At 35.2% G+C, this 15975-nt stretch overlaps 1 pseudogene; it reads left to right on the top strand.

The window, feature by feature from the left end:
* The first annotated feature begins 13541 nt into the window (after positions 1–13541).
* On the top strand, positions 13542–14165 carry LOC149216484 (non-structural maintenance of chromosomes element 4 homolog A pseudogene; annotated as a pseudogene).
* Positions 14166–15975: the final 1810 nt, after the last annotated feature.

Raw genomic sequence — 15975 nt, 5'->3', positions numbered from 1 at the left:
CCCTCTGTTATCCTCCACATTGTCCCAGGCTGATGATGAGGATATCGACGAGGTAATCACAGACCAAGATTTTAGTTTGGTAGCTAGTCCTACCAAACTAGAGAGGGCTCTCTCTATGAAATCACAACAAAGAGATGACTGGAATGTAAAGGATTTTAGGCTAGATAGCTAGGTTCAAGTGGGTTTTGGAAAATTTAGGGTTTTGTTGCTGGATAAGGGAGAAAAACTAGGTAGCTAGGTCAGAGGATCAAAGGGTTACAACAAAAAATACAAAAAGGAGAAAGGTAGCATTACTTTTGTGATGGATCTTAGGGTTTTTCGGTGTAGTGTAGTGTTTAGAAGAAGCGAAAGGTATTAATGAGCATGAAACATGAATTCATTAAGCAAGAAATAAAGTAACACAAATGATTTTTCCATCAAAATAGAGCTTTATGCAAAGAATTTTGTTTATAAAATGTAAGGAAAACCATTGAATAATTGATGAATGGAAAGAGAAGATTAATATCTTTCATATAAAGCTATAACAGAGAAAAAATAACATCACAAACTTACTGCACATGAATTCCTAGATAATAGTTGCAAATTGTGTCCTTTGATTTCCAAAAAATGTCCAAGTACAAGCTACAATAGTTCTCTCCTATGAAATCCAACCCATTCTATCACTAAGAAATGATACATAAAGACCAAAACAAAACATCTCCCCACTCTTAGGGGTTGAATCAATGACTCTAGGAACTGTTCCATGAGGTGTTCTAACCAAACCCTAATGTCTAGGGAAGTTAAAAACAACTTCTACAATTAACTTTGACTCCAACCTCTCTCATAAATGAGGTCAAATTTACATCAAAACAACTTATAAATACTAACCACCCATTATTTACATTTAATTTTACCCCTCACATTCATCTACTTCACCCTTTTGACTTTTACCAGAGTCAAACTAGGAATTACAAAAAATTACACAGTGAAAATTTTACAAAAATCTCAGAAATTTCCAGGTGTACAGTGAGCTGTTGGAGGCCATTTTTGAGTGCCTTTCTGAAGTCCAAATCTAGATTGGAAGCCTTTTCTGGAAATCTGGGAGAGTGTAGATGTCTTTAGAGTATTGTTTCACTCAAAATGACCAATTTTTGGCTGAGATATGGCCATTCGCCCAAGGTGTCTCCAGGTGCGCAACGAAATGGAAAGAGAGGGCAAAAAGGTGATTTTTGGCCTCTTTTTTACAAATTTCTCAAAACCTGAGCCCCAGACCAGGAAAGTGGGCAAATGGGGTTTGAGATGGGGTCATAATATTTCCAAAAATTCTGATTTTACATCATTTGGATCCCAGAGGAAGAAGCAAAGTGTGAGCTCGCTGTGCTGCTAGACAAAAAAATTGCCAAAAATTGCAAGTCTGCACCAAAACACAAAATTTTCTCCAAACCCTCCCAAAATTTGTCTAGAGATGCCTCCTTAGCACACCTAAAACTTGCTAACACTCCCTATCATACACTATTATTCATTCATTTCCATGCAATTGAAACTAGTCCTTCCTTGTGTTTCCCTGACACTACCTAACATACCTTGTCAATGCCTCCTTAGCACACCCAGAACTTGCTAACACTCCCTATCACACACTCTTATTCATTCATTTACATGCAATTGAAACTAGTCCTCCCTTGTGTTTCCCTGGCACTCCCTAGCATGCGTTGGCGCCACACCCTAGCACCTGACACCTCTTGGCATGTCTTGGAATGACTAACATGCCTTGGAACTTTCTAGCATGTGTTATCACTTCTTGGCATTCCTTGCACACCTTGGCACTCCCTAGTTGTCATGCCCTCATAGATAGCCTTACTTTTTTTGTGACTTTGGAACCCAACCAAGTCATTGAAAAATAGTGTTGTCCCTAGACAAAAGTCTCCCTTTGTCTAAAATTTCTTTTTCCATCCCCTTATCGTAATCGTAGGCTTACCTATTGCAAGTCCTATTATGAAATTATCCTAATACACTTCATCCTTGGGACACCTGGAAGACACTCTTATTCGTTTGTTTCCATGCACTTTGACCTAGTTCTCCCTTGTGATGCCCTCACACTCCCCAACACTCCTTGACATGCATTGACATTGTCTGGCATGTGTTATCATGCCTTTTCATTCCTTGGCATGCCCTAACACTCCTTAGCTATCATGCCCTCATAACTACCCTTATTGGTTTTAAGACTTGGGAACCAACCAAGTCCTACCTCGACTACAACATCTTGACCAAGTTACAGTTACTACAACTATACTATCCCTTGTTCACCTAAGAATGGCCTATAACTCATCTTAGGCTACTCATGCCCAATATTAGCTCATCTCACTTAAGAAGTTACCAAGTCAAGGCTCACGTCTAACCATGGCCATAAAACAACTAAGCAACATAGTTTACATCTTGACATGGCATAACACCTGGCATGTCTAACAATCCCTTGGCACTATGTGGCACATGTTGGCATTCCCTACATGCCATGGCATGCTTTAGCACTCCCTATCATACCGTACCACTCCTTGACATGTCATGGCACTCTTGCATGCCTTGGAACTACCTAGCATATAACTTTGTCACTCCCTCCTGAGCACACTTGGAATTCACTGACACTCCCTATCATACACTCTTATTCATTCATTTCCATGCATTTTGAACTAGTTTTCCTTTGTGTTTATGTCGCACTCCCTAACACTCCCTGACACGCATTGGCACACCCTGACACGCATTGGCATACCCTGGCATGTCGCCCTAACACTCTAGCATTTCTTGGCACCACCTAACATACCTTGTCGTCCCCTCCTTAGCACACCTAGAACTCACTGACACTCCTTGTCACACACTCTTAGTCATTCATTTCCATGCATTTGAAACTAGTGCTCCCTTATGTTTCCCTGGCACTCCATAACACTCCGTGGCATGCATTGGCACACCCTAGCACCTAACACATCTTGGCATGTTCCCTGGCTTCTAATATGCCTTAACACTACCTAACATACCTTATCACTCCCTCCTTAGCACACTTGGAACTCACTAACACTTCCTGTCACAAAATCTTAATCGTTCATTTGCATGCATTATTTTCACCTATTGCTCCCTTGTGTTCCCCTAACACTCCTTAACACTTCCTAGCATGTGTTTTTGATGAAAAAACACTATATATAGGGCAGCTCATCCTCCATTTGTGGACAAGAAAATTTGGTTAAGTAAGTTTGTAATAAGAAGTGTGAAGATAACCAACCAAGAGAAGGAAACAAAGAGAGAAGATTTTGGTGTTGTTTATGGGTCTGTTTTAGGGCTAATAGATCCACACGTGCGAAGGAAGGAAGAACTATCTACTACAAAAAAGGTCGAAGATCTTGTTGTTGTCCAAGAAGTCAAATCAAGGAAGAAGATAAGCAAGGTTACACACCGAATTATAATAAGAGTTCATACCATCCAAGCGAAGAAGATCAAGGTTCAAAAGGTTGGTCAACCACACGTTCTAGGGTTTATGCAAGAGGGCCAAGAACTACAGATCTGATCCATGGAACTGGAATTTGAAGGATAGTTGAGTTATTGAAGGAAGAAGCCTGATCATTGTTGACTCAAGGAAAAATAAGGAAGTTGAATCAAGGAGGCTTGTGACTTGGTCTTGGAGAGGTCATTGAGTCAAGGGTCTAGGCCATGGTCTTGGTATTCATCAATTGAAGTCTATATAAGAAGAAGATCTCGTTTGGGTTTTCCTCTCATGTTGGAGAGGTTTTGGCCCTAGTTGATCGCATATTCTATGTGTCTCTTGTCTCCTCATTGTTTATGCATTGGTAGATGTTTGATGAAGAATATTGTTTTGAGCATTGTTTGTTATTGTGGATTAGTCTTGAATGTGTTTGTGTATGAAAAATTGGTTGGGTTTGTAAACTATGAGTAGAGCAGTGTTTGATTGATGCATGCTTCCTACAATAGAATGTGTCTCTTACTTAAACAATTAATTTAGTGGAAACATGGGTATTTGGACAATTATTTTGGAATTTATGCACCTTACAAGTACATCAACTCATATAATGCATAAATATAATGGAAAGTTGTAACGTGTTGCATCATAGAAAGGATGTTGATAAAATATGATAGCTTAAATGTACATGATAGTTTGGAAAGGTGGGGAATAACTCTTATTTAGTCATAGGTAGCCTAATCAATTCCTTTTTTAATATTTAAATGTCCATGATGATTTTGAAAGTAGGTGGGTAGCAATTCTTACTCATGTCATAGATAGCCTAACGAGTACTTTTCTCTATCTAGAATGATACTAGATACAAAACTTTTTTGTATTGTGTGCTTCTTCAAATTTTTTTATAATATATCATGTTATAAAAACTTTAAAATAAGCTTCTCACTTTGGTTCTTGCATTTGTGGTAAAATCTGAACCCAACTTCTGAAAGTAGTGTTATTCTGGAGGATACCAACAATATTTTTCACTCCATAAAGGTTTTAACCTATCTTTAGTCTTTGATGAGTTTTTTTGGATGATTGTACTTTAAAAATAAAGATGCATCTGCAGTTTTCTCACTTGCTAATTTAGAATCAATGAAAAAAATCAAAATAATTACTTACATTTATTTGTAGAGTTTACCTGAAATTGATGGAACATGGTGATTACATCAAATGAGTGTGAAATTGAATTTTGAAATTTTATTAATGTCCTCAATGCTTGGAAAATGTAATGGGATCAGATGATAAGTTAACATGTAAGGTATTTAGTGAGACATTGCTTCTCTTCTAAGAAAAGTATATCTAAACCAAGTGCAATACCAGGGAGAGAGAGGATTTTGTAGTGTGCAAAGCTTAGTTGTGTGGGTTTGGGGCTAAGGCATAGTTTCTCCATTTAACTGAAGTAAAATGAGAGGAAATGAGGCAATGCATACTTTGTAAATCTTAGCTATGAGGATTTGGGTTCAAGGCTTAGTCACTTCACAATTGAAATAAAATGAGATCAAATGAGACAAGGACTTGCAAATTATTAGTTATATGTAATGACATTAAAGTGAGTAAACACAAAGTATCAAAATTCGAAGTAGAATCAACCCTTGTGTATGAAAATTCAGTCAAGCATTTTTTTATGGCTGAATTCCCCCTCAAATATACATTTGATTAATGCAAAAGCTTAGAAAACCACATCTATGTAATCGAGGTATCCCTCTTAGATGCACAAACCTTTCCCCTTGGCTTCCCATTGACTTTGAGGTTGTGTTCCCCTACACTCCTATATGCTTACTAGGGATACTACACTCCAACATGATGGATTCTAAGATATATTGTGATAGGGGGGATGAGGGTTTCAGAAATTCTTGTTGCCACAGGAAAGTCTTGCCATGTTTAGTTCAACAATACGGAAGCAAAATGCTCATGTAGAAGGATTTATGGTGCTTTTTCAATTGTGGGAAATAGAAATGCCATACATTATGGTGCTTCTTGGTACAATATTACCGATTCATGGAGAAAGATCAATGGTTCCTTGGGTGGAACTATACCAATGTGTGGGTGGGACCAGGCTCATGAGATTCATTTTTTACTACCATCACAATGAACTACAACCAAATTGACTCATGAGATTCATTTTTTACTGCCATAACAATGAACTACATCCAAATTGGTTATAAAAGATTGCATTGTTAAAAGTTAATTTTTAGCTTTAAAGTTTGACATAATAATTATAAAACCAAATCTCATTTGTTTAAATAACATGGAAACCCATAATATTAGTATTAGATAATTAAACATTAATAAAAAAATATTATAGTTTTTTTGTTTAATTATATAAAATCCAAATCTGAATTTGTTTAAAATTACAACTTACAACATGGTTAATTATTTTGTAATTTTGAAAAAATAAAATATAATTTTTGAAATGAGTATACAATAAGATAAGAAAATATACATTCCATACATTTTGATATATTCATAAAATATAATGTTTTTAAATTTATAAAAAATAAATAATTATAATTAAAAAATTTAACGATCATCCAAATTAAAAATTTAATTTCTGCGCATTTTCTTTCTCGCCTTAGTGTATTTGAATGAATGTTGAGTAGTTGAAAAAAAATGAAAGACCATTTTGCCGCGTTTTCTTCCCCGCCTTAGTGTATTCGAATGAATGTTGAGTAGTTGAAAAAGAGGAAGACTTATGTTGTGTTTCTTCCACCTTAGTGTATTCGAATGAATGTTGAGTAGTTAAAATGAGGAAAGACCATTAGTTTCTTGTATTCAATGAATATTGAGTAGTTGAAAAAAAAAGAAAGACCAGAACAAGTTTTCTTCCCGCCTTAGTGTATTCGAATGAATGTTGAGTAGTTGAAAAAAAAAAGGAAAGACCATGGGCACAGTACAATCTGATCTGTGGCTATATGGAAACAGGTACAGGTAGCTGGATCAATCTTTAGGGTTTCTAGATCGATGGCCATTCTTAGAATTGATTTGCAAATTTGTTTTATATTTTCACATGAAATGTATGTTGAGTAGTTGAAAAAAAAAGGAAAGACCATGGGCACAGTACAATCTGATCTGTGGCTATATGGAAACAGGTACAGGTGGTTGGATCAATTTTTAGGGTTTCTAGATTGATGGCCATTCTTAGAATTGATTTGCAAATTTGTTTTATATTTTCACATGAAATGTTGTAGTAATTCGCTGGCAGTTATTGTTTCATGGTTGAATTTGGATGCATTGAGAAATAAGATTGAGGAGGATCTCTTCAATGGCTTGCTCACAAAAGATTGAGGAGGATCTCTTCAATGGCTTGCTCACAAAACATGGATCTATTTTCGTGGGCAAATTTGGACCACGATGGAAGGATCAGAAGCCTTGGTCTTCTTTCAAGAGCCCAAGAAAATACTTGCACAGGTACCCTTTCTCTCCTTTAATTCCTTCCTCGATTTCAATTGCTTCAAACAATCTACCAACTTTTTCACCTGAAATTAGGTTATTTGGGTTTTGTTTTTTAAGAATTTAGCTTCAAATGAACTAGCCCCACAATTACTATATTGGCAATGAAATTTATATTAAATATACACTGAACTCTTATAGTAGTTTGGTAGTATACCACACCAGAAATTACAAAAATAGTAGTTTGGTAGTATACCACACCAGGAAAACAACAGAAAAAACAACAACGTAGACTTCTCAGGGTAACTCCCTGCCCTCCCTCATTTCAATGCAACACGAAAAGATTTTCTTGCTCTCTTTCCATTTCAAGGTTCTTAATCAGAAATCTCAATTTCAAGCTCTCTTTACTAGAGGGAAGTCTTCGTTTCTAAAAAAAACCGTATAAAAAATGGAATGGAATGGTACAGAAAATGATGTTTTATACGGTAGTTTTCGTTTTTTTAATGCAAGAAACTGGGTTTTCCAAAAATGGTTCGTTTCTTGAAACTGTTTTATGGAAAACGTTAATCTGGTTCATTTGCAATATGGATCTCTTCCCGATTGGACGTAGACATGAATCATAAAAAGCATTGGTTTTCTGGATAGTTTTTGAAGGCATTTTCATAGTCTATGGTTAGAAGTCAACCATATATAGCTTTGTTGCAAATAGGTTGGGTGTTCTCCCTAGTGACAACACCTTGCAATAGTGCTTAATATATCTTTAACAACGTTGACTATTTAGGGATTTTATTAGTTAAAGTTATGTTATTTTTTTAATTGTAGCCATTGATGTGTAGCAGTGTATGGTTAAGTTTTTACAATTTTTTTTGTTATTTTTGTGTTGCTTTTATTTAAAAGTGGATTTAGTGATTGTATCTAATATTTAAAATGTGTATTTTTATATAAAATTATAAATTTAAATGTATAGGTTTTATATATAATTTATTTAATATATATATATATATATATATATATATATTTATAAATTATAATGTATATAGATATTTATATATATTTTTATAAATTAGTAGTTAAATAATTTAGTTAATTTTTCTAGTTAATTAATTATTTTATATAAACATTGGGACACAATATTTTTTTTGCCATTGGTCTGGTTTATAACCTCTCAAATGATTGGAAAAGGATTTTGATAAAACCATCCTATAGAAACTTTTATCAACTATTAGACTATCTATAATATTAAATATCATCAACCAAAGACATTAATTTAATATATAAAAAATAATAATTATCTATTATCCATCCCATTAATAGTTTTATCCCATAAATACTTTTTTCATGGTGATAAGAGAGATTATGTTAGGTAATTTGCAATAATAAAGCTTAAGAGCAACAAGCTATTGATTAATATGTCTATAATACAAACATAATTTCAACTATGATAAATATGGAAAGTTTCATAATTACATAAAAATAGTGATAGAAATAATTGTAAATTTATAAAAATAAACAAGTCTCAAAAATCAAAATACAAAATAGAAATCCATCATTTAATAAATTTTAAATACAAAACAAATAGGAGTACAAGAAATACTCTTCATTTATAAATAATACAATCAATCAATACAAAATAGAAATCCATCATTTAATAAATTTTAAATACAACAAATAGGAGTACTCAAATCCTCTTATTTATCATAGATCTATCTCTCTCGAGCATCAAGAGAGATCAATCTCTCTCTCTCTCTCTCTCTCTCTCTCCTACAAACCTCTTTAAGTGAAGAGATTTGATCCTCTCAACACTTGATCCACAGTTAAAATGGATCTAGGTTGCTTTAGTTATTAGCCTTTGAATAGGCTACATTGAAAAATACCATGGACAAAACCATGGGTTAGGAGTACCATGGGAAAAAAACCATGGGCAAGAAAAAACTATGCACTGGAGAATTTTATGTTTTTAATTTTTTTATTTGATTTGATTTTGTTTTATTTTGACTGAGTTAAAATGCCAAATATTATAACATATTCCCCAGGTGGAAAGGGTCTCTTGGCACAAAAATCTAACAACCAAAAATATATTAAGAGGGCCTAGAATAAAATACCTAGATTATGACATTTCTTTTCAAGACTTCAAGGTCTCTCTCGCTTGTTTTAATTTATGAAAGAAAATTGATGAGAAAAAACTAATAAATTAAATAAATATTAAATACAGAACCATGGAATCTAACAAAACCATGTGCAAAAACTAGCAAATTAAATGAATATAAAGTACAAAACCATGGAATATAACAAAACTATTGGCCATAACATTTTTTCAAAAGTTATTTTAACATAAACAAATCTAGGGACTAAAAAAGAATGGTTTGGTAAGTTCTAACCATGGGTGATAACATTTTTTAAAGTTATTTTAACATAATCATATTTAACAACTAAAAATGAATGGTTTGGTATGTTATAACCACAAGTGATATTTATATATAATATTTAACTAAGTAGAAATTAAAAAAAATCACAATTTAATAATTTATTTCACTTATTTATATTGATCAACCACACTTGTTAATTGGAAACATTGACTCAGATAAAAAATTTAATGGATCCAACCGAAAAATAAAAAATAAAAATTAATAAATCAAGAAAGAATATCTAAATTTAACTATTAAAATTTAACATAAAAATAAATTTACTATACAAAACCATATATATGATGCATTAAAATAATTAATATAAAACATGACTACATATAATAATCATTTAATCAATGCAAATACAAATATGAGATAGCCATTATACACTTTAACAATAATTATGGTAAATAATATATACTAACCTAGATCCATCTTAATTTCGGATATACCAACACCCTAAAGGGATCAAATCTCTTTTATAAATTAGTAATGTGTATAGATATTTTATATATATATTTTTATAAATTAGTAGTTAAATAATTTAGTTAATTTTTTTTCTCACAAACTAGCAATTTAATATCTAGTTCAACTATACTTTTAAAATATATTATTTTTATTATTATAAAGATTAGTTTTCTATTATAATGGATTAAAGATAATTTTTTGAAATTTTTCTCTTTAGATTTTGTCTTCAAACACATGTTGTAGTATTTATGGTTCTGCAAGTGGCAATAGTTCGAGACAACCCTCTATTTTTGGCTCTATATCCAATGGAGATCAACTCAATCTCCACCATCTTGTTACCCAACCATGAAAACAATAACCCAATAACTGTGTGGAAAATGATACAATAGATCCCAAATTTGAGGTCCACTCATGTCACATCCAAGAATATATACAATGTATGTGGGATCATGTACTCATCCGGAAAATGCAAAGGCTAAATCAAACTTGAATTCGGTGCCAAGTGTTTCTTCACTATTGTATTTTCCAGCCTAGAGGATCAAACATGGGTATTCAAGAATGGCTTATGTGAGAAATGGAAGCTTTGTTGATCACTATAAGTATTAAGGAATGGCCAATGTGAGCAGCTAAAGCCTATGAGCAACTACCTATGAACCATAGTATTCGAGAATGTTAATGATGAATGCTTGGTTTTATGTTTCATATTTTTCTTGTTTTTTCTCTCTCCTCGTTTCTTGAATGTGAAACAAATGCTTGGTTGTATGTTTCATATTTGTCTTGTTTTTCTCTCTCCTCATTTCTTGAATGTGAAATCTCCAAACTTTGTTTCTCGTCTCGTTGTCGTTTCTCGTTTCGTTTCCCTTTCTGGTTTCTAGTAACATAGATTTCAAGCCCTTCCTTCTAGCTTTGGTTGAATTTCTGCATTGCTCTCAACTCCAAAAGCAGGTGATAGAAGGGATGGGTAGAAAGCTTGGTACCCGAGATAGAGTTAAAGAGGAAGAAACATTGAGTCAGACACTGCAAGATTCCTCTCGTGGGGTAAAAGGATCACAACAAGGCCACAGTAAGCCCCCGAGAGAGAACGAAGATGCTACCGCATGCAGTGGTAACAATCAGAGTATGGTGCAACACTGTATATTAAGGTCCACCAATGACATCATATTAGCAAAAATCTAAGCATGAAAATAGATTGAAACAAAAACAAAAGGGAAACCCTCACTAACTCGTCAGGCCCTTGCTCAATAATCAGGCAACATTTGGGTATGAAAAATCAGGGATCCCTTCTTCAAAGTCCCTGTTTTCTTTTATAGATCTCTTCATATTGATGGATGGCTTCAACCCTCCTCGAATGGCCATTGGATGAGTGCTGGGCAGTTGCATTCGTTAAACTTCCTGGCAACTGTTTGATTTTTTTTTAATTTAAAACTTTTATACAGAACTTTGACTTTCGCATTTTGTAATTTGGTGCATATGTTTTCCGCTCATGCCACATTTGTTTAAATAAACTACATATTTATTTTCTTTTGATTACGTTTCTCAACTATGGCCGTGGATTTATCCTGGACAAGTAATGAAAATAAGATATGTTCCAGGGAATTGAACATATGTTTTTTCATCACTTGTATCGATATACTTTGACAGCACGGGCACGGAAACCCGAACCCATCGCTTCATCGCACTATGACCGATAGAGACTTTCCTAGCTGTTGAGCACAACACATAGCCCATATCATTCAAAGATATACTGGTGTTATTCTTTCACCTTGAGATGGATATATATTTGTTTTATTGCAGCAGGGAAACAACCGCTACATTACGATACATCAACTATACTCAAAGGCAAAAACTATTTTTCCTATACAACCACGTTGAGAGTAATAAGTATCTTCCCATGTGTCATCATAGCAATAGATTCCATTTTGCTAATTCATTGTGTTTCTCATTCTAGTGGCCGCCATTATTGTGCAAGTTTCTCCTGTCACTTTTTGCCTCCATGAAAGTTGATAAGAAAATGCTAAGACAATGCTAAATGTCAAATTTTAGCAGACATTCTAAAAACCTTTTTGATCCATTTTCTAACATGGTCCACAATCTGCTTTGATAGTACTACGATGTATCTCTTCCAAAACTTGATTGTCTTTCATAGCTGGACAACTAATTTGATAAATGATCTCTTTAAATCTGTCTTGGACTCGAACGTTATTGGATGTTCTTGAAGATGGGCCAAGTGTTCACCCAAAATGTCCAAACATATCAATAACAACACATAGTGTAATAGAAATATTCATCCTCATCCAATTATTAAATGCAGAAATATTCCTCTAAAAGCCTGGATTTCCCATACACTAGGGCTATTACATATATAACCCCTGGTTTTAGTTTCTCTTGCATGTTTGGTGATTCAGCTGGAATATGTCAAAATATAGAGTTCCTTGATGTCTTCACTCCAACTTCTTGGATGCCATCTCAAAGAAAGGCTCAAAGGATATTCCAAATATTATCTTTAGAGGTGGCCATTTCGACCCGAAAGGTCAAGTATCCATGCCATCAATCACACTCTTCTATGCATGTGTACATTACCAAGAAATTTATTATCAGTAAACATTATTGCAAGACAATAATTGTTCAAATAAATTTCTGAGATGTTCTGGATATCTAAAGAGATTTCCTTATAAAGTTCAAGTTTAGCAAAGCATCCAACATATGGATCATGAAACAATGGATCCTCACACTAATATATTCACTATGGGACTGAGATGAAGATATAAAAATTATAAACTCCCTCATGTAGATGAGAAAGTGGTGTTGGAAACTCTCCACGTTAGAATTGACATTCTTACCATATTCAAATGGTGTCCTTCCTCAATGTAAACAATTCTTCAATAATATGGCCACTCTCCCACATGTGTCACTTCTCCCAATCCTCACGCTTAATTGGCACACTGCACCTATGCATTTCATTCGACAATGTGTATGTCTTGGGACTTTATATCCACTGTAGTGGGCCTTCATCCCTCTTCTATTACAAAGCAGACTTCTTAGGATAGGGGAAATCACAACTCCCTGTCCTCCCTCATTTCAATGCAACACGAAAATATTTTCTTGCTCTCTTTCCATTTCACGACAGTTCTTCAATCAAAAATCTCAATTTCAAGCCCTTCCTTCTAGCTTTGGTTGAATATTTTCATTTCTATCAACTCCAAAAGTAGGTGATAGAAAGGATGGGTAGAAGGCTTGGTACCCAAGCTAGAGTTAAAGAGAAAGAAACATTAAGTCAGACGCTGGAAAATTCCTCTTGTGGGGTAAAAGGATCACAACAAGGCTACAGTAAGCCCCTGAGAGAGAAAGAAGATGCTACAACATGTAGTGGTAACAATTAGAGTATGGTGAAACACTGTATATTAAGGTACCATTATCATCCCCTCAAGACTTTGATTGCTGAGGAGAGAGAAAATATTTTAAAAGCAGAATCTGGCAAATTTGAGTCTATAATTAGCAAAGTGGAAAGCTTGCACAATTTTGTTTAGAGACCTCATGAGAAAGTTATAGATGCTGATACACTCTTTGATCTCGCATCCACACTCCTCAATACTGTTAATAGATCACAAAACAATGATGGTGATACTCCAGTTGATTTTATTAGTAGTGATATTCTAAGAAACTATAGTGACCAAGCATATGGAAGCAGGTCTTTGGAGGGAAATGACGATCAAACCCAAATATCATGGAGAAATATTTGGCTTTTAGCTGCTTCTATTTTCCAGCATGTGGCAGGAATTTACACTATGCTTGGCCCAATGGATAATGAACCGAAGCAAAGGAAAGCTATAGCACAGAGAAAACAGACTAAGCCAATAGAAAGCACTCGACCTGAAGCAGTGAAAGAGTCCCCGAAAGATGAAAAATCAGAAACAAACAAGAATATGGCAAGCATATTTAACATTTTGCGAAAATAGAAGCAAGCCAGATTAGAGAATTTGGTTCTAAATAGAATATCATTTTCCCAGACAGTAGAAAACATCTTTGCATTATCATTTCTAGTAAAGGATGGTAGATTTGAAATAAATGTCGAAGAAAATGGAAAACATTTTGTTGTCCCCAAAATTGCTCCCAGAGCTACAGAAATGGCATCTGGAGAAACTTCTTATAGCCAATTTGTTTTTCAGTTTGGTTTTAAATACTGGAAGTTGATGATGGAAGCCGTTGAAAGTGGTGAGGAGTTGATGCCTCATAGAACCAATCCACTTATGATTCCTTCTTCTGAGAAGGCTACAGAGACTCCTATCAGAGAGATTTCAAGAAACAGGGGCAAAGTGGTACCTGCAACTCTTGAGGTGCAGGAGGATGAATGTGGAAGTGATGATGGTGGTGGAGGTCTTCAAATACCAGCACCAAAGAAGCGATATAAGTATCTCCTATGACTTTTTCTGCTTTTTTGGGTGCTTTTTGTTGGAAACTATCTCTGTTTCTATTAGTGCACTATAATTCATACATGAAGCTAATATTTAATTTAAGCAATATGGTATATAAACAATGCTATCTTGTTCTCATAATTAGTTATAATTAAGTTTACTAGTAGTGCAAACCCCCGGTCATTTAGTACACCCCTTTAGGCATGGTTCCAAGGCCTGGGCAGAAGATTGGCATCACATAAAAGGAAATTGTTAATGTAATATGTCAAGTTTGATATGTTAAACCATGATTAGTCTCCTTGTGACAGTATGTTGTAATTTTATGTTTTAAAAGTATTTTGAGATACCACACAAGAACAAAGTTTCTGATTGTGTAGTTGGTTTAATTTGAGAATACATAGAGATGAGAGTACGGTAAGGCCAGGCGAAAATAGATGTAAATACAAAGGTTCAAAAAACTAGCTAGCAGCCCTTACCATACCCAAACCCTTTTACTTTCACTAGAGGGATAGAGAGATCCACCAAAGGTGTGTGTAGAATAAGTAGGGATATGCATGCTCTAGATTGACTAATTGCTTGAGCCTAGCTCAAGCATGTGCAACTAGTAGATGGCAAGAGATTGGGAATATATATCTATTAAGTATGTGTATATGAAATTCATTATGTCCCCTTTCGATTTTCAAGGTGGGAGGAATGCAATGGAGAATGGGAGATCATATTTTTCCTTTATATCCCACCTATCAGGACACTAGGATAAGCCCCAATAATAAGAGTTGGGTTCACTCATAAGTATATGATTGTAAAAGGCCATCATGAACTTTATTAAGCTAAGTCATCCTTTAGTTGAGTTTCATCCTTTAGTTGAATCTTCAAACAAGATACTTGGCCCCTTTTCAACCCTTCAGTCTTCCTGGAATAGTTACAGAACAACCCTATTTAACCCACGTTGAATGCTTCTTCTTGCTATGATCTTAAACTTCAAAGTTCGACCCTTCTCCCTACAAGAGCACCCAAGAACAACACTCAAAACAACCTCTCTTTCACACATTGTACCTACAACAAAACTTAAGACTTCCACGTTGCTTCTAGGGCTTCTTTCTTGTTGTCTTATGGATCCTTCTTATGGTGGCTAGGGCCTCCCTTTGACTGCGTCTAGGGCCTCTCTGAGTGCTTCTTTAGACCTTCCTTGACTACGGCTATATGATTCTTCTTGATATCTGTTAAGGGCCTCCCTCTTGCTACGAATTAAGGCCTCCTTTGCTGTGGATAAGAGCCTTCCTTTTGTTGCGTAATTGGCCTCTCTTGACTGTGTCTTTATGCCTCTCTTGACTGCATCTTAGGCCTCTCTCTAGAGTGCGTCTTAGGCCTCTCCCTTGTTGTGGCTAAGCCTCCTTTTGATTGTGGTTAGGGCTGCCTTTTACTGTAGCTAGGACTTCCTTTTTGACTATGGCTAGAGCTCCTTCAAGACTGCATCTAGGTCTCCCTTCATGACTATAGCTAGGGCTCCTTTGTCACCGCAACTAAGGCTCGCACTATTGCAGCCTGGTAGCCTCGCATTGCCCAGGACTTCTGCACTGTAGCACTCTCTACTGCTTCATCCGTATTCGTCTTTACCCACATCTGCCAGTCCTGCTACTCTCTCTTCAGGGCTCCCGTAGCAAAGGTACAATCCAAGAGGTTGGGTACCTCAAGTATCTGCCCCTCATCGCTTGTAGTCCTCCTCGCTACAGCTCGATGTCTCCCCACCTCTTCCCTAGATGTACATGAGCACTCCCTATAGTCCCTAGCATGCCCTGGGGCACTACAACATGAGTACTAG

This window comes from Pinus tabuliformis, chromosome 1_1 (genome assembly GCF_031772625.1).
Source record: "Pinus tabuliformis cultivar Carrire ecotype Pingquan chromosome 1_1, CPIR1, whole genome shotgun sequence".
NCBI classification, from domain to species: Eukaryota; Viridiplantae; Streptophyta; class Pinopsida; order Pinales; family Pinaceae; genus Pinus; species Pinus tabuliformis.
This window is presented reverse-complemented; position numbering and strand designations above follow the sequence as displayed.